Below are 22,735 nucleotides of genomic sequence, written 5' to 3' on the forward strand. Positions count from 1 at the left end.
AAAAAAAAAAAAAAAAAAAAAAAGAAAAATTCTGTTTCCACCAGGATCAGAAACATAATGGGAAAGGTTAGAAAGAAGTCATATCATATTTAGAAAATAACAGGACACTCAATTTACAAAAGAGATGTTTTATTTCAGAGAAGAAAAATCCACTAGAACCCTTTTGTGTGTAGTAGCGGGAATTAGGCTAATGAATTGGAGGCAGGCTATCAAAGAGGGAAGGAGGCAGAGACAACCGCCCATTATATACCTCATTCATTACAGGGAGGAACAGGGGAGTGCAGTGGGGTTTGGGAACTGACCAAGGAACTTCCTGATTTGGCAACAACTGTGAAATCTTAAGTAAGTTCATTCTGTGTAATAAGGTCATTTGTCAATATTCTAGTGTCTTAGAGTTTAGGCTCTAGGGGCCAACAGGTTTGCTTTCAAGCTTTGCCAGCAAATACTACTGAATAAGGACTATTTGCTTAACCTTTTCCAGTCTTTGCTTCCAGTCTTTGTTTCTAGAGATGAAAACAATACCTACTTTATTAAGTTGTCATGAAAGCTAAATGAAGTTAAAGTTCTTGGTATATAATAACCTCTCAATAAATTCCATCAGTAACAATTAATATTGTCTGATCTGAAATTCTATCATCTGCAATCCTGTGGCATGCTTGCTTCATATGGTAGTTGTACTGAGAGCAAATTTGGTCTTATGGGAGACACACTATTTGTATCTGTGCCCGGTTCACTGTGACACTGTTTCCTAACTCCCTGCCACTCAAAATGCAATCCATAGACCAGCATCAGAATCACAGGAGAGCTTTTAAGAAATGCAGACACAGGCCCTATCCCCAAACTACCTAATCAGAAGCTGCATTTTTAACACAGGCCCTAAGGGATTTGTGTGCACATTAATGTTTGAGAAGAGTTCTTTTACCCAATCATCCTCCTCCTCCACTTTTAACTACTGGTGTTCTTGTGAGCAGCAGTGAATCATTATCGTGCTAGGCCAATCATTACCCTTCTGCTTCCCTGGGAAAGTAAGCGTCAGAATTTCACTTTCCTAGCTACATTCTGAAGCTGGAGTGTGGCCCTGTGACATCATTCTGACCAAGGATGCAGTGGAAGTTAATTGGGAGGCTTCCAGAAACATTTTTTCTCTTCCTCCACTCTCCCATACACCTTTCTTCTTCCCCTTGAATCCTGTGAGAGGATAAAATCCCTGGGATTGGGTTGCTATTTAGCATTCACATAACAACAATGAGGAAAGGCCAGCACAATGAAGAAAATGCCAACACTGTGGAAATGGCAGAGTATAAGGTTAGGGCCTGAGTCTTTGAGGATATTGTTGAGGTGTTGATCCAGCCCTGATGGTGCCTACATCAAGTGTTCTTATTAAGAGAATGTGTAATAAAGAACTAGCCTTACCCAGAATGAGGTCTGGTCTTTGCCTTCAGCTACTGGGAGGTAATCTTTGCATCCTTGAAACATTACACCCGATAGGCATGTCTTTGACTGGGGACTTCGGCCACCACATAGTCTAACAATGTGATTTACAGTGGGGGCTTTTGGTGGGAGTAGTCATTTCAGTTTTGCCTTTGAATGAACTGGAGTCTAGAGGTATCAGCCTGACCTCTGGAAAGGCTGGAGACTACAGGTCAGCCATGTAGGCTGTATAAAATCTCTGGACACTGAGGCTTAGGTGAGCTTCACTTGCAATACTGGGTGTATGTCACACATTGTAGCCAGAAGGAGTTAAAGAGTTAACACTGTCCATGACTCCAAGGAGAGAGGATGACTGTAAACTGAGCAGTTGGATTCCACCTGGACTCTGTCCTTGATTTTAATCTGTATTTTTTTTTTCTGTAATAAACTGTTTACAGTAAGTTCTTTGGATGCTTCTAGTGAATTATCTAAACTAAGAGTGGTTCTGGGGACCCCTAAGCTTACAATTGATTTCAGAAGTGAAGTTAGTCTTATATAGAGGACTATTTCCTCTAATGCTCATAGTTGGTGAAAACTCCTCACAGAGTAACATATTCTATTCATTAAACCACTCTCCATGGGACATTGTATTGTCAGATGCCTTGTCTACCCTAAAGGGTATACACTGGTTCTCAAAGTGCAGTCCATAGACCAGATTCCTTTACATTTTTAAAAAACATTAAAGACTTCAAGGAACTTTTATGTAGGTCACATCTATTCGTAGTCACTGTGTTCAAAATTTAAATAGAAAACCTCTGAAAATTGCTTATTAATCCATTTAAAATAACAATAATAAGCACATTCCATGTTAGCATAAGTATTTATAACTATATAGATTAAAAAAGAATCTGTATTTTTCTCCCAAAACTAAAAAGGAACACTGTTTTACATTAAAAAAATTATTTAGTGCTGGCTTGATAGAAGATAGCTAAATTCTTATATCTGCTTCTGTGATATGTTGTAATATATTACTTTGGTTGAAGTATATGAAGAAAATTTAGCTTCATGCTACTGTGTAGTTGGAAATGAGAGAAATATTTTATTATCTTTTTCATATAATTTTGGCTTTCTTTTTTGATACATTAGTCAAACTAAACAGGTGGTAGTTTTCTAAAGGTTAGTTGCAATATAGAATCTGAAATTATTTCAGTTAACTTTTCATACTCTTTTTACACTGAAATCCATGGATTTACCTAGCACTTTCAATGGATCTTTTACTCCTGCATGATTTTGTAACATCATACGTTGATGTTACACTTGGAAAATATTGGTTCACTGAGTTATACGTATCTTTTAATTATTGACGTGTTTGAATATGTAATATTTTTAAAGTCACATTTATCAATAGCACCACTAACCCCATCAGGAAAGTCATATAGTTTTAGGAAGCTTTGAAGCTCGTGGTGGCCAAGTTTTCCAATATTCTAATTTTTGGTTAGAAGCTCAAGTTTTATGATTAGCATCAAATCTTGTCAGTTGTTCTCCTTGGAATGGAAGGCTCATTTCAGATAACGTATTTACCACAAACCCAAGTTCATCTATAAAAAATGGTATTCCACACAAAGTGCAGCTGGTTCAACTAGTAACTCAATCTCAAGAGTGCTTTTCCTTGAGGCAGCCATCACTCTTTGATGCTCAGAAGAAGTATTTTAGGCATGCTTCCTATTTTACTACACAGAACATTAAAAAGCACATGTGCATAGGGTTAAAATTTAATAAAATTAATAATTTAAAATTTTTACCACTTCACCAAGGTTATTTCTAAGTGAAACTGGCACACTTTTACTGCAAATGTATGGCAGAGAAGCATTTAACATTTAGTGCCATTGCTTTAGTTCATCCTGAGTCGCCAGCCATTTTACCCAGAGTTTGCTTTTGTATCATCATTGCAAATGTCAGAAAACTGAAAATGGCAGGTAGCATATTTTATTATGAAAATAGGTTTGACCTCGATGACCCTCTGTGACTCACTCATGGTGTAAGTGATACACTGGTTTTCAGGAGAATTCAGTGACATCACCAGATCTGCAAAACAGATTACCCCCACTGCTGGTCTCAGGCTGAGATGTGAGTTCTGAAAGGAAGATCCTGATCCTGCAAACTTCCTTTTCTCTCAACCTTTCCAGCCCTGCTTCTCTGTTCCCCCTAATGGATTTGATCAACTCATCCATACTAAAAGAATGGTTGAGACTAAGGGCTTCAAAATCAGACCACTGTGGCTCTGACGTACATGAATTGGAACCTCTGTCCTTGCTTTGGTTTTTGCATTTGTAAACTGAGAAAATATGTTGTTTTGAGAATGAAATTTGTTAAATAACACAGAGTGCTTAAAACTCTTCTGAGTGTTATAAGCTCCCATTAGGCATTAGTTATTGTTGTTACTATTATTTAATACATTTCTTCTTCTAGTGAGATTTATTTTTTAACAAGGAGTATCTTGTATAATAGGATTGAATGTTCAGTGACGGAATTTCAAGCACAGTCAGCAGGCAGAATATTTGTTTTAGTTTTTAGGGTCTAGTTTGTGGGAAAATGAAGATTCAGAGTCCCTGAAACCCTCCGTGGAGTCCCAACTACTTATATTAAGTGACTATTTTTAATAGGCTTATTCTTAATGGCCAGCTAATACTATAAAGCCAGAGAGTTCCATGAGCAGGTGGTTATACCTTTATTCAGTTTTCACGTTCTACTAATATCCTCACATAGCAATATGCACGTGGTCAAGGCCTGATAAATGCATATAAACTATATATTCTTAAGAGAAAAAAAATGTTTGCAAATGAACAGCTCCTTGGAAAAAGAAATTCTCTAGAAACAACATTTTCACAAGTTTCACTAACCAAACCAAACCAAAATAATAAAAAATAAAATAAAATAAAAAAACGCAATAATGTGAGTCCTCTGGCTATAGCTCCCAGCAGAGCACAGAGTGAGAATATTGTCACTCCCTAGCCCCTTTGGAGCCTGAAAAAGCAGCTGCTCCTTGCATAAGAAAATAAAGGTTTAAAATAATTTCCCAACAAAAAGAAGTACAGGTTATTGCATGCATTCATATTAGTTTCTGCTCCAGCAGAGAATGGCTTATGTAATTATATTTTGGGAACTCTCTTGTAGAGAGAGATTTATAGTTTTTTGCTTATAAAAACCTATTTCTATTTTGAAATATAGACTCTCAGCAAGTGTCACCCTAAAGAATTGGGCCTACTAGACTATTTTGTTACATTTTAGGGGATAAAAAAGCATGCGGCAGTTACACTATTAAGCCACAGCAATGGAGCTGCCACTCTCAACCTCATTACTCAAGACTCTCTTTAGTTCAATTATACACCTCTACAGCTAAGGAAGATAGATGGAGGTCATTTGGGAGCTGTAAACCACAATGCCTTGAATGTAGAACTATGTTCTTAAACTGATTTACACCTTGTTCTCCAGTGTTCTACAGCAGAGGCTTGGATTGAAATGCAGGGGCTATGACTGAAAAGGCTTTTTCTTGGTTTTAGCATCACAACCTGTGCTGGCTGGAAATTATTATCTCCATTAAATGGCGAGGGACAATGAATGTTGCCTTCATTACTTCAGTGGTAGTAGCAAAACGAAACCAAACCAAACCAAAAGGGGACATAGAAGTTCTTAGCCAGAATATCCTTTGGGGAAAGAGGAATGACATTTATAACTCGATTGTGTATTGGTTCAGTGTGAAAGGAATTGGGTAATTGAAAGGAGCAATTTGCTTTTCCAGCACTGACAAAAATACTGTCATGCTGCTCTGATTCAACTCACACATATCTCCCAGTGTGAAACATGTAAAGTGTACCAAAGAAAGTTAATTAAACAGGGCAAATCCACATGAAATTCCTCAAATCTGCATGAATTTCTCATAGATGAATGAAAGATTCTTAGAAATTTGAGGTATGTGTATTTTACCGCCCCGTAGCTACTATACCCCTTTACTTTAATCTCCTGGGCTCAACTTCTGCAACTTCTTCCCTGGGTGTTTCTTTCGATTTCAGAAGGTTGTCACCACTGGGAATTAAAGAGCGCATTAAAAAACTAATTAACAGAAACAGAAATTGCACCTATAAGAACACGGTGCTCTAATTCCCTTTACCTGTCTCAAGTTAAGTAAACAGGATGTGTCAAGAAATATGGTTTCCACTGCCCCAAAATTTATCTTAATGAGTCCCCAGGAACTAAACAATCTAGGTCTTTAAGTTATATGTCATTCCGTTGGACACATATCCATAAAGACAAAGTGTTTCATAAAAGTTCACTTCTGAATTATAGGCTATAAAGAACTTTATTTCCACTGATATATTTTCATTTGGAAGGAAACAGGTCTTTTAAGAACTTACTTGAGGCCACTACAGAATCAATCCTGCTTCCTTCTCAGAAGAAAATAATGATTGAATTTAAGTAATATACCAGGTCTTCTGTGACATGTTTTTTTCTGTCTAAGTTAATCTTAAAGTTAGATCTTTTTTATGAGATGGCATTTGAGAAGTTTCTTGAACTATAAACACCCTTAAAAACAGTGGACTTAGGAAACATTTCATTAACATTTAAAGTTATCTCAGATATAGTGCTGAGCTATAGAAAGTATTTTTAAGGGCTAAACATTTTATGGCCATCCTAATGGTGCCTTATAATAGAGCTGAAACATACTAGGATTCTTCCCAGCCTATGGATTTAGTATGTCCTATGAAATGCTATAAGCAGAGACTAAGATGATAATTTTTTCACATTGTATTTATCGATATTTTACCATTGAAATTCTGCTTGTTGCTGTAAAACAAGGAATTGATTAATTACATTTTTTGAGCACCTACTGGGTATTCCACATTATCAGAGTCTCCTTTGTTTACAGCATTCTATATCACACTTCTCTTCAAAGATCACACTTCGGCTGCACTGGTCTTTCTACTCACCAGCTATGGCGAGCTTGCCCATGAGTACTTTCTCTCTAGAACTCTCCTTTCCCGCATATACGTAGATCTGTTTCCTGTTCATCTTTGAGATGAAGTCAAAAGTCCCTCCAAGAGAATTCTGCTCAAATCACTTCCAGCCCCAGCCACTCTCCATCACGTTACCATGTTTATTTTTATTTTCTTTGCTACACTTATCACCATATAAAATATTTTGGTTTATTATCTGTCAGAACTTGAACATAAACTCATTAAATGTAGGAACCTTGTCTTCTTGCTTATTGGCAAGTCTCCAGACCCTAGAATGGCAAGCATGCAATAAATACTAGTTGGGATGAATGTATGCTAAGTTTCAGAAACCTCGGGAAACTTATACTTTTGATTATTAAGAAGGCAAATACTAATCAGTTTAAAAAGAGGGAGAATTCTTTAAACACTGACATGAAAACCATCCATGAGTAATTGTTACATAAAACAACGAGTTGCAGAATCATTCATTTAGGAGAGTATGTTCCATTTTCGAAAAAAAGTAACGTATTTACACATGAGCTAGTATATCAACAGAATACAATTTTTTAATGTAAACATTAGTAATTATTTCTGGAAGAAGAAATTACATGGAACTTTACTTTCTAAATTATACTGATACATCTATATTTCAGTTTTTAATGAATATTCATTTTTTCAACTAACAGCATTGATTATTTACTATATCCAAGGACTATTCTTGATGCTAACTAGTATATTAATGGACAAATCAAAGATCCTACTTTCACAGAGCTTCCATTCTAAGTTCTATGAGGAAAATAGATCAAATGAGGCAAAATGAAGCCAAATTGGGGCACAAAGAGTGACAGGGAGAAGGCTGCTATTTTGGATAGGGTGGTCAGAGAAGACTTTTTTTGGCGAGGTAATGTTTGAGCCAATACTAAATGAGGTTTTCCATCAGGAGAGTCTTGACTATGCTGGGGTAATCAACAACCACAAAACCTCAGTGGCTTAAAACAACAAAGATAATTTGTTTCTTGTCCACATCAATGTCCAGCTTAGGCTGATGAGGGCTCTGCAGTCCTCATGCAGTAACCCCTGCCTACTCTGGCTCCACCATCTTGCGGCAACCATCTGGAACTTGAGACCTTTCTGATACAACAAGGAAGGAGAAGACTGGAGAGTCAAACAGCACAACTAAGCATAGCTAAACCTTTCATTTAGAAGTAACATGCCCTCCTGTTCACATGGCATCAGCCTATCATCATTGTAAGCCTCTGTGTACTCAGAAGTAAAAGAGAAGCAGATATTAGTGAACATTGTGATGTTTACTATAAAGGATAAGTCATATCAATATCTGGAGGAAGAGTTTTCAAATAAAGGGGACAAAATTTGCAAAGGTCCTGAGGTGTATATTAGCTTGTTGTATTCCATGAAGAAAGGTAATGTGACTAGAGTATAGTAAGAGGAGAAGGGAAGGGGGTGTAGAAGAAGCCAAGGATCAGATTATGTGGGATCTCATAACCCATCATTATTATTCTAAGTATGATGGGAAATCACTGGCAGAGACTTGAGACTGAGAATGATATTACAATTTGTGAATCACTCCTGTTATCACAAAAGTACAGCAACATAAAGGTAGCCATGATAAACAAAAATGATAGACTATCAAAGTGAATAGATATGTAAGGACAAAAAGAATTATTAGTCAGGTAAATAGAAAGTGATCCAAATAGTTTCAAGATGCAGGCAGTTCCAAAGTTTTGATTTCATATGAATAAATCCCTCAGAGGTGTGTGTGTGTGTGTGTGTGTGTGTTTGTGTGTGTGTGTGTAACACCAGCTGAAGCTCTAAAATGCCAAAAGACATGAAAAGGATATGAGCCCCTTTAATATGGGTAAACGAATTAATTCAGTATGCACAGATGGCTGCTACATGGAACCGGAGATAGGGCAGCTTTCAATTGAAGCTGCTGTTACTGCCTCTTGGGGAAAGAAACTTGTAGGTTTTTTGAGAAGCTCTTTGCCATTTTAATGGGATTTTTGTAGTCTTCACTCCTTTCTCAGTATTTCTAGAATCTCTGGGTATATGTATGTCTTCCTGCTAGACTCGGGTAACTGGAAACAACCCTGGGATTTTTGGTATATTCCTGAGTGCTTAAGGTGAATCAAAATTCAATTTCCCAGGTTCACATTGCTGGGCATCCTGCCCCCCTAGTAGGCCTTCAGGCCCACCTGGGTCTATTCTTGTAATAATTAAGTGAAACTGTAAAGGGCAGAGAGTGCAGTATGAATATAAATCACAAAGAATAGAAAAAAATAGACATCCTCTGGGTCTTGCAGGATATATGCAGTCTGTTGTTAGTGTTTTTAAAGCAAGAAGTTCAGCATTCCAAACAAAAGGACCCAGAGGCAAGAAAGAATTCAGCCCTGTTTGTGAAACGTGATGCCTGGTTCTCTTCCTACTGGTGTTATCATCTATTAATTTCAGCAAATTGGACCGTTCTCCCCCTCTTTCTCTACTCCCACAGCTAAGTCATTACTGAATCCTATAAATTTTACCTCCTAAACATTTCTCACAGTCCATTCACGATCATCTCCACCCATTTCCTGCTCCCATCCTGTCCAAAGTCCCATCATGTCACCCCTGAATTACCAATTTGCTCCCTAACTCATCTCTGACTTCCACTCTTGCCTGATTTGATCCAGTCTATAGGCAGCACTCAGGGGCAAGTTTTCCTCTTCCACATCTAGTCATGTCTGCTTCTTTTCTTAAACCTTTCAATGATTTCCCATTGTTTTCAGACAAAAACCAAAATCTTGGTCGATTAAAAAAAAATAAAATATAACAAACAAAAAGTCATAATTCAGAAACAGCTACCTACTAACAGAAATAGTCTACCTTCTGCTTATCTTTTCAGTTTTGTATAACTCTGTCTTCCTCCACTTCATAACTTCCTCCACTAGGGAACTCCAGTCACGTTGCCCTTTCAGTGAAATGTACAAGCCCCCCATCCACTTTAAGGAGACCCAGTAATGCTCTTCTCTAGATCTGGAATAGTGTGTCCTTGACCCCACTACCCTCGTCTCATCTTCTTTGCTCTGGTTAACTCCTATTTAAACAGAACTCCTATTGGGTTCTGTTTCTTAGTTGTTTGTTTTGACTTTATTTTATTGAGAACACGGTGTGTAGGCAGTAATTCCTCAATATTTTTGAGATTTCCTTTGTGGTGTGCAATATGTATTACATTTTTATATGTGTTTTAAGTATGCTTAAAAATATGTATTCTCTGTTAGGTGCAGTATTTATAAATGCTTATTAACAGGTTTGTTAATTATGTTATTAAATGATACCAATGTATGGGTTAGGTTGATCAATTACTAAAAGAAGTATGTCAAAATCTCCTACTGTGAGTGTGGATCTATCAATTTCTCCTTGCAGTTTTCCTGGTTTTGCCATAGTTTTCAAGTCTGTGTTGTTAGGTACCTATAAGTTGGACGTCATCTTCTTATGATAAATTTTTTTTTAGCATTGTGTATTGCTCCTCTATATTTTTTGATAATGTTTTCAAAATGATACTACTTTTCTTTAAAGCCATTTTCATTTGAACTTGGCTTCAATGAACTTGTTCATTTGAAGGCAAGCTCTCTTCTTTGAGATTACTTTAAAGATTAATGTTACCTTTGTTATTTTGGAGTTTTACTGTGAAGTCTGGGTATGAGCTACTATTTATTTGTCAAGCAAATTGTTTGGCTTTTGTAATCTGAGAATTCATTTCTTTGGTCAGTTCTGGAAATATTTTATTCTTATGTATCAAAATTACTTTTTTATTCTCTCTACTCTCTTTTTTGAGAAATTCTATTAATGGACACTGAACTTATTTTATTCAGTCCCACATATATCTTAATGTCTTCTTTATAATTTTCATTCCTTTATCTCTATAAACTTCATTATGTATAATTGTCATACTTATTTTCTCATTTACCGGTCTTTTCACTGGTTGTATTTAACCTCATGTTTAAGCTATTTACTGAGTTTCTAATTGTAAAAATCTTTTTTTAATTTCAAGAAATATCATTCGCCTCCCTTTCTACTGTTTCTTTGTTGATAGTGGTCCATCCATTTTTAGATGTGTAATTATTCTTTTATGTCTTTAATTATTTTGAACATACTTATTGATACTCCTTTCTGATTATTGTTCTATTAACTTGGGTTTATGAAATTCTAGTTCTGCTATTTGTTGAATTGGTTTTGTAATTAATTATTTTTAGTATAGCAGAGCCCTTCCTCATCCCCCAGATACAGTCTTTGTGACCTGGTTGTGGCATTATATCTTGAAATGAGTTTTATATTGCTTCATTCTGGATCACTGTTTTAGAAACAATTTTTAAATTAAATCCTTAATTTAAGGTTTCTCAGACTATGAGGGTGTATAGTATCTAGGCAAACATAAGCAAATTTGATTGTTGTCTACCTAAGCCAGTGGGAAGCTTTTATTTTTTTGGTTTATCCTTTCAGGAAGGACACATTCTTTTAGGATCTTGGCTTTATGTGGGGGTATTTCAATTCTAACTCTCTGCCTCAAACAGACCTGAGAACTGTGGAAATAAAAATTTATGGCCCAGGCCACAATCCCATGATTCCCACTAGCATGCCTGTTCCCAATGCAGCTATAGTGGATCCACACTTGCTAACCATCCTGGTGTTCCTTTTCCTCCTCCTTTCTGGTACTTTGATATTTCTCTTTACTTATTGTGAATCGAACTATACATACAAAAGAATGTTTATTATCTGTGGGGCATCCACATGGTAGTCTGAGCCCCGAAAAGAAAACAGAGAAAGTCATTATGAATTCATATGGAGTGATTTTCAGAATAGGTTGTTAAATAAAAGAATAGAGTACAAAAACATATATATGCTGTTTTATGACAGAAAGAAGTGAAAATGAAAATTAAAATATGTAAATAAATGTGTATGTGTGCATGTAGGCACTTATTTTTGCAAGGAAGAACATGGGGAGGATAATTTAGATTCTAATTGAAAATGGTTTTAATTAAGGGGGTGAGTCGTCAGGGGAAAGTAGGGTATAGAGATTAGAGTGAAACATCTTGAATATAAGATTTTATGTAGTTTTGACCTTTGAAATATGCAAATGTTTTACATGTTAAAAAACCATAGTAAATAGAAAAAGATAAGAGTCAACTGTAATATTTACATACAGAAACAAATGAACCTAACTGTATATCAAATTGATAACATAATTATGCAAATAAAGTAATTAATTTGAATACTTTTTGTACACAGTAATCTAACTGTACACCTTGAATGGGTTAGAGTCTATGGTCAAAGGCACCGTAAAGAAACCTTGAACTTTAGTTAGAAGGTTTGTTTTTTATAATGGTATTGGTGTAGTACAGTCACTAGTAAATAATTTTGCATGTTTTTCACAACAGATGAGTAAATATATTAATGTTAGAAATTGGCATCCTAATGGTGGGAGGAGATAAAAGTAAAATCAATAAGTTAAGAGCCCTATAATGCAGGAGGTGAAGGCATAAGTATGAATCCATGATTTATAACTGATAAATCCTAGCTCAGTCCACTAAAAGGGCTAGGGAAGTAATGACACCCCTTAATTGTTAGCACATTGAATGCCTAGACCTTGTTTTCAAAATGCCTTTTCTCCCACTGTAGTCTGTGTTTGCATAGATATAGAGAAAGTTGGTAAAATATCCACCAAAGACTTTGCAATGATAATGGAATGGGAAAGTTGGACAGCAAGCAGACTAAAAAGAAAAGGAGAGAACACCTTTACATACATTCACTTGTTACAATGACCAACCACTGTTTTTGTAATTTCAAAATTTGAATGAAGTAAATATTATCAGATACTACACTTATTACCTAGGTGAGGAAATAATCTGTTACACCAAACCTTCATGACTTGCAATTTTCCCATATAACAAACCTGCCTATGTACCCCTAAGCCTAATATAAATGTTTTTTTAAAAGACTGTTCACACAGAATAAGAATAGAACCATGTATATACATCTTCAGCAATTATTTACAGACAGAAAGTAATATAAACCTTGTTCTACTTTTCATTTTTAATTTTTTATTAAATGTATTTCAAACTCAAATTTGCAATAGACTTATATCCACGATGAGTTATTGTCATGAGTTATTTCATATTATACAAAGACATGCAGAGGCAATCTCCTTTACCTTACCTCCTCTATTTCTGCCTCCTTGGAGTTACAAATTATAAAAGCATGGTGTGTAACCCAATATATTTTTCCTGTCTTACAAATAGCTGGAATTTCTTGTTTTACAGTGTTCGATAGGGATTCAATTCAATTTTTTTCTATATAAATGATAAATTGGGCTAGCACCATTTATTAATTAATTCTTCTCTAAATACATTTTTGAGCCAGTTGCAGTGGCTCACATGTGTAATTCCAGCACTTTGGGAGGCCAAGGCAGGCAGATCCCTTGAGCCCAGGAGTTCAAGACCATCTGGGAAACATGCTGAAACCCCATCTCTACAAAAAATACAAAAATTAGCTTGACATGGTGGTGCACAACTGGAGTCCCAGCCACTCAGGAGGCTGAGGTAGGAGGATGGCTTGAATCTGGGAGGCAGAGGTTGCAGTGAGCCAAGATAGTGCCACTGTGCTCCAGCCTAAACAATAGAGCCAGACCTTGTCTCAATAAATAAATAAACACATTTTTAGATAAATAAATGCCTGAACTTTTTCCCTAATGACCAGTCCAGCCCGTAGGGTAGGAAACCTTTAACATGTCTCTCTGAAGATGTTGTACTAGTTGCTTATTTTATTTGTTTATTATTGTTGTTATTATTATTTTAGAGACAGAGTCTCAATCTTGTCACACAGGCTGGAGTTTAGTGGCACGATCTCAGCTCACTGCAGCCTCTGTCTTCCAGGTTCAAGCAATTCTCCTGCCTCAGCCTCCTAAGTAGCTGGGATTACAGGCACCCACCACACACCCGCCTAATTTTTGTACTTTTAGTAGAGATGGGGTTTCGCCATGTTGGCCAGGCGGGCCTCGAACTCCTGACCTCAAGCTATCTGCCCACCTTGGCCTCCCAAAGTGCTGGGATTACAGGCATGAGCCACCACACCACACCCGGCCCTAGTTGCTTATTTTATATGTGGATGTTGTTGACACTCAATACTCACTTATTGGCTGACTATCATGTATTTGGATGTGGCAATTTTGGTCAGTTGTTCATAGCTGCTATTTCACTGTCTTATAGACTCCAACGTGGTCTTCACAAACTGTAATGCCAGTCTAAGTTTTTATCTTTTTAAATAGCTTATCCTTTCTCCAAAATAAGTGTAAGATTATCACTTTATCTTTGAGGTTCAGTAATTTTATAAGCACATACCTATGAAAATGTCTTATGAAGCCTATGTAGTAAACCTTTTAAAAATATAGACTTGGTTCTTTAGTTCAAGGAAATTTTCTTTCTTTACTTTTTAAAAAAGAGACAGGGTCGTACTCTGTTGCCCAGGCTGGAGTGCAGTGGTGCGATCATAGCTCACTGCAGCCTCAAATACCTGGGCTTAAGCAATCCTCCCACCTTGGCCTCCCAAAGCACTGTGATTGCAGGCACGAGCCACTGGGTTTGGCTGGAAATGTTCTTCTATTGCTAGTTTATGTTTGGCGTCGCCCCCATCTCTTTCTTGTTTCTATCCTTCAATGGTAATCATTATATATACATGAGGTCTCATCTGTCCATCTCTAAGTTTCATCTTTTCTTTCACAATTTGGATCTCTGTGTACTTTAGTTCTAGGATTTAGGATTTGGAACATTTCTTCTAGTGATATTTTAGGTCAATTGTGACCATCATGTTTTTAAACTCATTTATTATGTATTTTTTAGTTCAAAATAATGTTTTCTATTCCAGAAAGTCTTTTTTGTGTGTTGATCTTAAATCCACTCTAATTGTGCAAGTTGACACCTGTCTCTTTAAACAACTACTTTTCTTAGGAGATTTTTCTCTCTGTTTTCCCTTTTCTGTCCCTTGATCCCCGCCTACATATATAGCTTTTTTTTTTTTTTTGAGACGGAGTCTCGCTCTGCCACCCAGGCTGGAGTGCAGTGGCACGATCTTGGCTCACTGCAAGCTCCGCCTCCCGGGTTCACGCCATTCTCCTGCCTCAGCTTCCCCGAGTAGCTGGGACTACAGGTGCCTGCCACTACGCGCGGCTAATTTTTTTGTATTTTTAGTAGAGACGGGGCTTCACTGTGTTAGCCAGGATGGTCTCCATCTCCTGACCTCGTGATCCGCCCACTTCGGCCTCCCAAAGTGCTGGGATTACAGGCGTGAGCCAACGCGCCCGGCCCATATATAGCTTTTTAAAAATTATTTCCTCTCCATGGTGTCCCTAAGGTGCCAGCACTCCAGTTGCAATGGGACTTTAAGTGACAGTGGTCCTGCAAGCTATTGGTGCAGCAGCACACAGGTGTTCAGAATCCCCGATGTGATCTCTGCTTCCTTGTATCTCCAAGTCTCATGGGTGAAGAGGATTCTTCCCCACCTGTTCACTTCTAAGCCCTTGTGGGCTAGTGTGGCCCAGCACATTCCTGTGGACAGAAGGTAAGCTTCACTGAGGAAATCTCCACAGGCCATGTGCTTCTGAAGTGCTCTCTGGCTGGTCCTCAGGACCAGAGCACAAAGGACCACTATGTCTCCTTCACTAATGTTCTCCAAGCTCATCTGACACTGCCCTCAGGAGTTGCTGGTTGAGGAGAAACAGATGAGTTGGAATAGAGTTGAGAGTAGCAAGAAGGCAGAAACGTCCATCTTCCTAGAATCCCCTGCCTCTTCCTGAAATAAGTTTGATGTTAAGTAATTTCCCTTCTCTGGAATCAGTAATCCAACCAATTAATATTCACATAAAAATGTTGGTCTGGGGACAGTTATCGTGTACAATGGTGATGATAATTAAAAGTATTATCAGCATTATGAACACAGAGGAAGCAAATAAAATATGATTGAAAGTCGACTGAACCTCTGTGATATGATTTGGCTGTGTCCCCACCCAAATCTCATCTTGAATTGTAGCTCCCATAATTCCCATGTCTTGTGGGAGGAACTCAGTGGGAGATAATTGAATCATGGGAGGGGTTCCCCCGTCCTGTTCTTGTGATAGTGAATAAGTCTTATGAGATCCAGTGGTTTTATAAACCCCTTTCACTTGGCTCTCATTCTCTCTTGTCTGTCACCATGTAAGACGTGCCTTTCACCTTCTGCCATGATTGTGAGGTCTCCCCAGCCACGTGGAACTGTGAGTCCATTAAACTTCTTTTTTCTTTATAAATTACCCAGTCTTGGGTATGTCTTTATCAGCAGCATGAAAATGGACGAATACACTCTGTTTTAGAGAACATTTGCCAAGGTAACGGTTTGTTTGTTTGAATGTTTGATTTTGGTGGGAGGGAAGGGAGAAGGAGAAGGAAAGAGATTCTTATGGTCTGTGACTGTTCTTTCTGAAATTCGAGTAACAAAGAGCTTTGTAAATGTTTTAAATTATGTAATAACTAACAGGACACTTATGCCACTTTTCTTATAGAATAACATGCTTTAAAATGTGTAAAGTGTGGGGAAAAGAAAATCCCAGATTTAAATGTTATATTATTTTCCTAATTGCATAAATTGATACCTTTTAAAAGATTTTTTTTAAATGAAAAAGTTTGGCTGTCATTGGTGAAAACATAATAGATTGAAACTGAATTCTTTATTTCCATTTTATTGGTTACAGAGGGAAACTAAAGGGGTATATTTTAAATGGCTCACCTTTTGGGGGTAAAACAATAGGTAGCTGCCTCCTGTATTTTTATTGCTGTGTAACAAATTACCACAAACTTTAAGGCTTAAAAGAGCACTTACTTCTTATCTCACAGTGTCTGTGGGTCAGAAGTTGGGGTGCAGTTTAGGTGGGTTCTCTGCAAGGCAGTAATTGAGGTATAGACTGGGACTGGTGTCTTGTTAGAGGCTGGACTGGGAAAGAACGCACTTCCTCACTCACATAACTATTGGCAAGATATAGGTTTCTATGGTTGCAGGAATGAATGAGAGTGTCAGTTTCTTACTGGCTGTTGGCTGGCAGTCACTCTCAGCTCCCAGGTGCTGCCCACAGCTCCCTGCCATGTGGACCTTTCCATAGGCAGTTCACAGATTGCTTCTTCAAAGCCATCAGAGGTGAGACTCTGTCAGAGAAAATCTGTTAGCAAAGGTAATCATGAGAGTGATAATCCATCACCGTGACCATATTCTATTCATTAAAAAGAAGTCACAGGTCCTGTTCATACTCAAGCAGAGAGGTTGGCACAAACCTATGAATATCAGGAGGCAGGGATCATAGGACTGGGGGGTTTCTTTTGAGTATGTCTAATACACATCCTATATTGTAATTATCTATTTACTTTGTGCTTATTTATTTTGGATTCGATAACTGTACAAGCATTTCATAGTGAGTAGTTAAGAGGTGGAACTCATACCTGGCTTGTCTCCGTGAAAACATTTTCAACCTTTCTGTGATCTTGGGCAATTTCTGTAACTTTGACGTCTCAAGTTTTCTCAGCAGTAAAAACGAGTATGGTAAGCGTATCTATTTCATACAGTTGCAGTAAAGATTAAATAATATTACTAACTTTAAAGCACTTAGAATAGTGCCTAGCACATATTAAATACTTATAAATCATAGTGAATATGAAACACAAATATATAATAGGAAGTCTTTAAAGATATTTTAAAATAAATATAAACAAAGTTCCAGCGAGGTCTTTCTACACTATAGGAAATGGCTTTGTACACCTTCTATGGTATATAGACTTTACTTTAAAGACAACTGTATAAACTATCACGCAGGACAAAAATCCCACTAATGAAGCAAAGTGGACATTTATACGAGATTACAGAATTCTCAAGCTGAATGATGGCTTCCAAGCCATTTTCCCTAACCTCCCTCATTTTACAGATTAGGAATCAGAAACCCAGAGAGCATAAACGTCATGCCAGAGGTTACATGGCTCCAGAGCAGTGGAAGAAGTGCAAGTAGGAAACTTCCTTGGAACTCAAAGAAAAGAATCACAAGACAAAAGGTAGTCCTAATTTACCCATCCTGGAGCAAAACAACCTATATTCAATTTAGCACTATCATGATATTCCAGGCTATTCTTGAAAATATCATATGAGTTTGGTGATTAGAATTTTACATATGTTCATGTCTGACTTTCATACTATATAAAAATAAATTCCTTCCTAGAAAATTCAGAAAAGCAGGTGTGCTAAGCTTGCAGGTATGAGACGTATTTATTGGGGATAATCCCCATAAAAAAGAATAATTAAATACTACTTAATCATAGTGAGATGATAGATAATGTATTAATATTATGCAAGTCCAATGGGCATTGTCAAATGATTAGAGCCCCCATTTAAGATCCTACATAATTATCCTTCCTATCATGGCAGAGGCTTTGGTGCCTTTTGTTCATCAGTATCACTCTAAACCACTGTGGGACATTCAGCCAATCAGACCGCTCAATTACTATGGTTGAATGGTCTTGACCTCATGAATATGAATAGAGGATGTACACAATAGAGCAGTACTTTTAATGACAATGAAAGTGCCATGAGGGATAAAAGAAAGTGTGGATTAAAAAAATAATAATTAAAATTGAAATGAGAAAAATCATAATTAGCTGTGAGGATTACATATATTTGTGAAAATGTTTCTCACTTGCCTTTTGGACAAAGAGCTAGAGCAAGTCATTTTATACTTCATTTCCTCTCGATACGGATGTCCCAATTGCTGAGGGCTGGACCTATCTTGCATTTAAATAATATAAAGATTCATGTAAATATTTGGAAAACAGAAGTTGAAAAATAGGAGTTCAGAAATGCTTTTAAACCAAGTGTCATGAGGCTTAACTGGAGACATAAAACTTGAATAGTGCCTGATTCATATGTCATGGTTGAAAGGCAGTGCAATGTGAAGGCTGTCAGTCAAAATCCTCGGACACTGTAGCACTAAACAGCAGTGTCAAGAAAGAGATTATAAAGTATAATTAATATTTACGTACTTAGTCCTTTCATTCAACTTTTATGCTTTCCAAACAGTGCCAAGCTTTTGCTTTCAGAAATGCAGAAAAGAAAGAAAGAAAGAAAGAAAGAAAGAAAGAAAGAAAGAAAGAAAGAAAGAAAGAAAGAAAGAAAGAAAGAAAGAGGAAGAAAGAAAAGCAAGAAAGGCAAAATGACATAAATTAGAACCAATTGAAAAGACAAAACAAAGGGAATATGAGTAGGGTCATAAATAAAGACACGGATGAAGTCCATTCACAAACATGCATAGCATGAAATTTTACACAGAGAGGGTTGTGATAATCTGAATTCATTAACGGAGCCTGAGAAGTTGCAAGGGTTGTGTAAGAAAGCAAAGTCATCACGAAATATTTGCTAATGAATGTTAACTTTGAAAATGATCTCCTTGCTTAACTTTAACATCTGTCCTCACCAGTTGAGTCCTCCATCAATCTCTTCCTGGTCATTGCAATTGTACAATGCAAACATAGTATATGGCATGGTGAAATTGCTAACCCTGAAAAAGATGCACGGCTTCATGAAGGAGATGAAAGTCAGATTGGATAACTGCTTGAATTACAAGCCAGTGGCAAATGAGGATCTGGCAGAGTTAGGGTGGTTAACAACTAAATAAGGGAAAATGGATGAGGAGAACGTCACTGGTGTGTGCTTCAAAAGCAAAGGATTTGAATATCAAAGGATCAGAAAGGCCTTTGGGAAAATCAATGAAGCTCTTGAGTATTTCTGTAGAAATGACCTTCTATATCTTACTATGAAAGTCAAATGTGAAAGATGTCTTACTAAGCTATCATATAATTTTATTGGGAAAAAAATCAAATAATCACATAATTTGGGGTTTTTTTGATAAGTCAGTGCATAGCTTCTAAGAGAAAATAAACTTCTTTTAAATTTTACTTTTGAGATAAAATTTCTATCAACCTTCTCTATCCCCACCCTCACCTACCTAGTCAATGTGATCATTTACCAGAAAATTTTGGTCTTTAATATGAAAAGGTCTTTTAGTACTAATTGTTGCCAATAATAACACGCTTGTTTGCCAGTAGCACACTCCAGGAGTAAAATAGGATTAATTACATGACTCGTGGTATCCCTGAGATTAAAATAGTTGCTCACTATTAAAAAGCCACATTTATTCCTGATACCAAATGGGAGCCATACAATCAAGACACTGTGAGATGTAAAAAATCACGTTCTTACAAAAAGCACAATGATTATTTCCATGGGGTTATGTTTTCATTGCAGTTCATACTATAACCTAATGACTGTCTATAAGCAAATAAGTTTGGGAAAGGCTGCATATTATTCTTGGAGATGTCCTATGTACCCATTATGTTGCTAAGAACTTGAGTAAATCACTACAGCATTGTGGTCAAGAGCTCAGACTCGAGCCCAAATGTCTGGGCTTTATCTTGGTGTATTAGTTAGTTCTCATGCTGCTAATAAAGACATACCCAAGACTGGGTAATTTATAAAGGAAAGAGGTTTCATTGACTCACAGTTCAGCATGGCCAGGTAGGCCTCAGAAAACATACAATCATGGCAGAAAGGGAAGCTAGCATGTGCTTCTTCAAATGGCGGCAGGAAGGAGAAGAATTAGCAAAAGGTGGAAACCCCCTTATAAAACCATCAGATCTCATAAGAACTCACTATCACAAGAACAGCATGGAGGTAACTGCCCCATGATTCAATTACCTCCCACTGGGTCCTTCCCCCAACGCGTGGGCATGATGGGAGCTACAATTCAAGATGAAATCAGGGTGGAGACACAGCCAAACAATATCACTTGGTTCTTGTTGTTAGGTCTTAGTTGCACTTAAATCTGGGACATGTTACTAACTTCTCCATACCTCAGTGTCCTCATCTGCAAAATGAGAAGATGAAGAATAATAGTATTTTCTTTATAGGGTTGCTGTTTAGGTTAATTCATCATGTACAATACCTGACACCAGCATCTGCTATCACTTATAGATATGTCCTGCATAGAAACCAGCTTAACATTATTGAATTCTGTTTTTCACACCATATTTGATCACAGAAGCCCCCAACTCCAGCCCCTACCATGTTTTTTCAATAACATCTATTAACGTGCTGGAAATAAGCTACGTGAAAATTATAAAACTGTAGGTTTTAGATTGATGTGCAAATCATAATCACTTGTAACACTTTTTCAAAAAGAAAATATTCATCTCCCACCACAAATGAAGATACTGAGTCCATGATGTGCCATGGGCACCATTCCCTGAATTTCAGAAAGTTCCCCAGGTGATTCGGATATGGTTCTTAACTAGTATTCAGAGCAGTAGCTCTTCCAGCAGCATCTGAATCACATAAGACTTGTTAGGAATGCAAAATATTGGTTCTTGCTCCAGGCCTAGAGCTCAAAAACTCTGTTGGGGGGCAGGGGAGGACAGCAATCTTTTCCAGATGATTCTGTTTGAGAAGCACTGATACAGGGGAATGAGTAGAACTGGCTGCCCTTCAATAGGCCCTCTATACATTTAACTTCTCTGCTGAGATTTTTAAGAGACTACAGATAGACATGATAAATTTCAAGTAGATTGCAGTGTGTCTGAAGTTATTCCCCTGAAAAGAAGAAAAGCTGCTCTTCTATCTTCCCGTTAAATTCAGAGCCAAAAGGTTTGGAAATCAGCTGAGCTTGGATCAGAATTAGCACAGTGCCCACAAGGACCTGGACCTAAATAGAAGGCCACCTCAGGTGGTTTTGTACAGTGTCAGCTTAGCTAAAATCTAGAACTACATATCCAAGAAGGGAGCCATGTATCCAAGAACTCCCTTCCTGTGATGCTTCTTTGTTAGGGCAGGCTATAAGAGAAATGTGCCTAAAATTTGGAAGATGGAAGTAAAGTGACAACTGTCACCCTCTGAAGGTAGATGTAGGTGTCATGTGCTGTTGAAGAGCTTGCCTGGGTGGCTGCTTTGTGGTCTTGCTTTCTGGCTGAGGCCACCAACTGAGCTTGCAGCTGCCCTGTCTTCCTAGTTATGCAGCTTCTTCGAGTTTGGGGCCAGATGTGTGTGCAGCTCCCCGGTGAAGGGCTCCAGCCTCTTCTGTCGGTCATGCACGTCACTGAGGTTAAAGATGAGGGTCCGGTTTGTCCTAATTCTCATCCACCTCAAATCTGCTTTTTGTCCTTATTGCCTGTCCTGCTGACTTTCAGTGACCTCAGGTGCATCCCCAGTGCAGAGGCAGCTGCCGTTCATACATGACTCAGCCAGCCTCCTTTGGTGGTTGTTGGTTAGTCACTTGTCTTTTATCCCTCCAACAGTCACCTTCCAGGCTTGGACTTCCACCACGAAATTACCGAACTTCTATTCAGAAGTATCTGTTATGTGTGCATATGTGTGTGTGTGTATTTATACAGAACAGATTTACAACTCTAAGCAAAGGATATTGTGACCTAAGAAAATAGCAAGGAGATTAGCTATTTCTCAACTGACTCTAAGATAGCAAGTTTTCTAAGCCAAAAGCAGGAAGAATAAACAGACTTTAGCTTAGCCTATTTGTTGGAATGACTAAAATAGCTGAGCTATAGTGGATGTTGATTATGTGCCAGGCCATATACTAAATACTTTTCATACAGCATCGTTTAATCCTCACAAACCTATCAGGTGGGTACTCTCACTTTCCTCATTTTACGTATGAGACAACCGAGGCTCAAAGAGATTGCATAGCTGACTGGTATCTGAGTATTCTAGAAATGTTTTGTATTACTCAAGATGCTGAGGAAGGAGAATCACTTGAACCTTGAACCTGGGAGGCGGAGGTTGCAGTGAGCCAAGATCGCATCACTCCACTCCAGCCTGGGCAACAGACTGAGACTGTCTCAAAAAAAAAAGAAGTTTTGTATTAGGCTTCCCACCTAACCAGAGGACAAGAGAGATCTGACTGATACAGTAAACCTCCATTGCTTCAAATCTATGCTCATTAAACAAACTTTAATGATTTGTCCACTATTAGACATGTTTCTTATTATGAAAGTAAAATATTCATTGAAGGAAAATTGGACAATTCAGATAAGTGTAAAGAAGTGAATAAAATCACCCAGAATCCCATCAATTAGGCAATTTCTGCAAAATGAGTTTCTACTACTTCTACTTCCTATAAAATAAAATCCATTTTATAGGTTTTCTGCTCCCACCACTTCTCGTTTTAAATACACGTCTGTTTCTATTAAACATAAGATGATTTCAATTTAAGTTTT

The sequence above is a fragment of the Rhinopithecus bieti genome, unplaced genomic scaffold (assembly GCF_001698545.2).
Source record: "Rhinopithecus bieti isolate Rb0 unplaced genomic scaffold, ASM169854v2 scaffold_10315, whole genome shotgun sequence".
Taxonomy (NCBI): domain Eukaryota; kingdom Metazoa; phylum Chordata; class Mammalia; order Primates; family Cercopithecidae; genus Rhinopithecus; species Rhinopithecus bieti.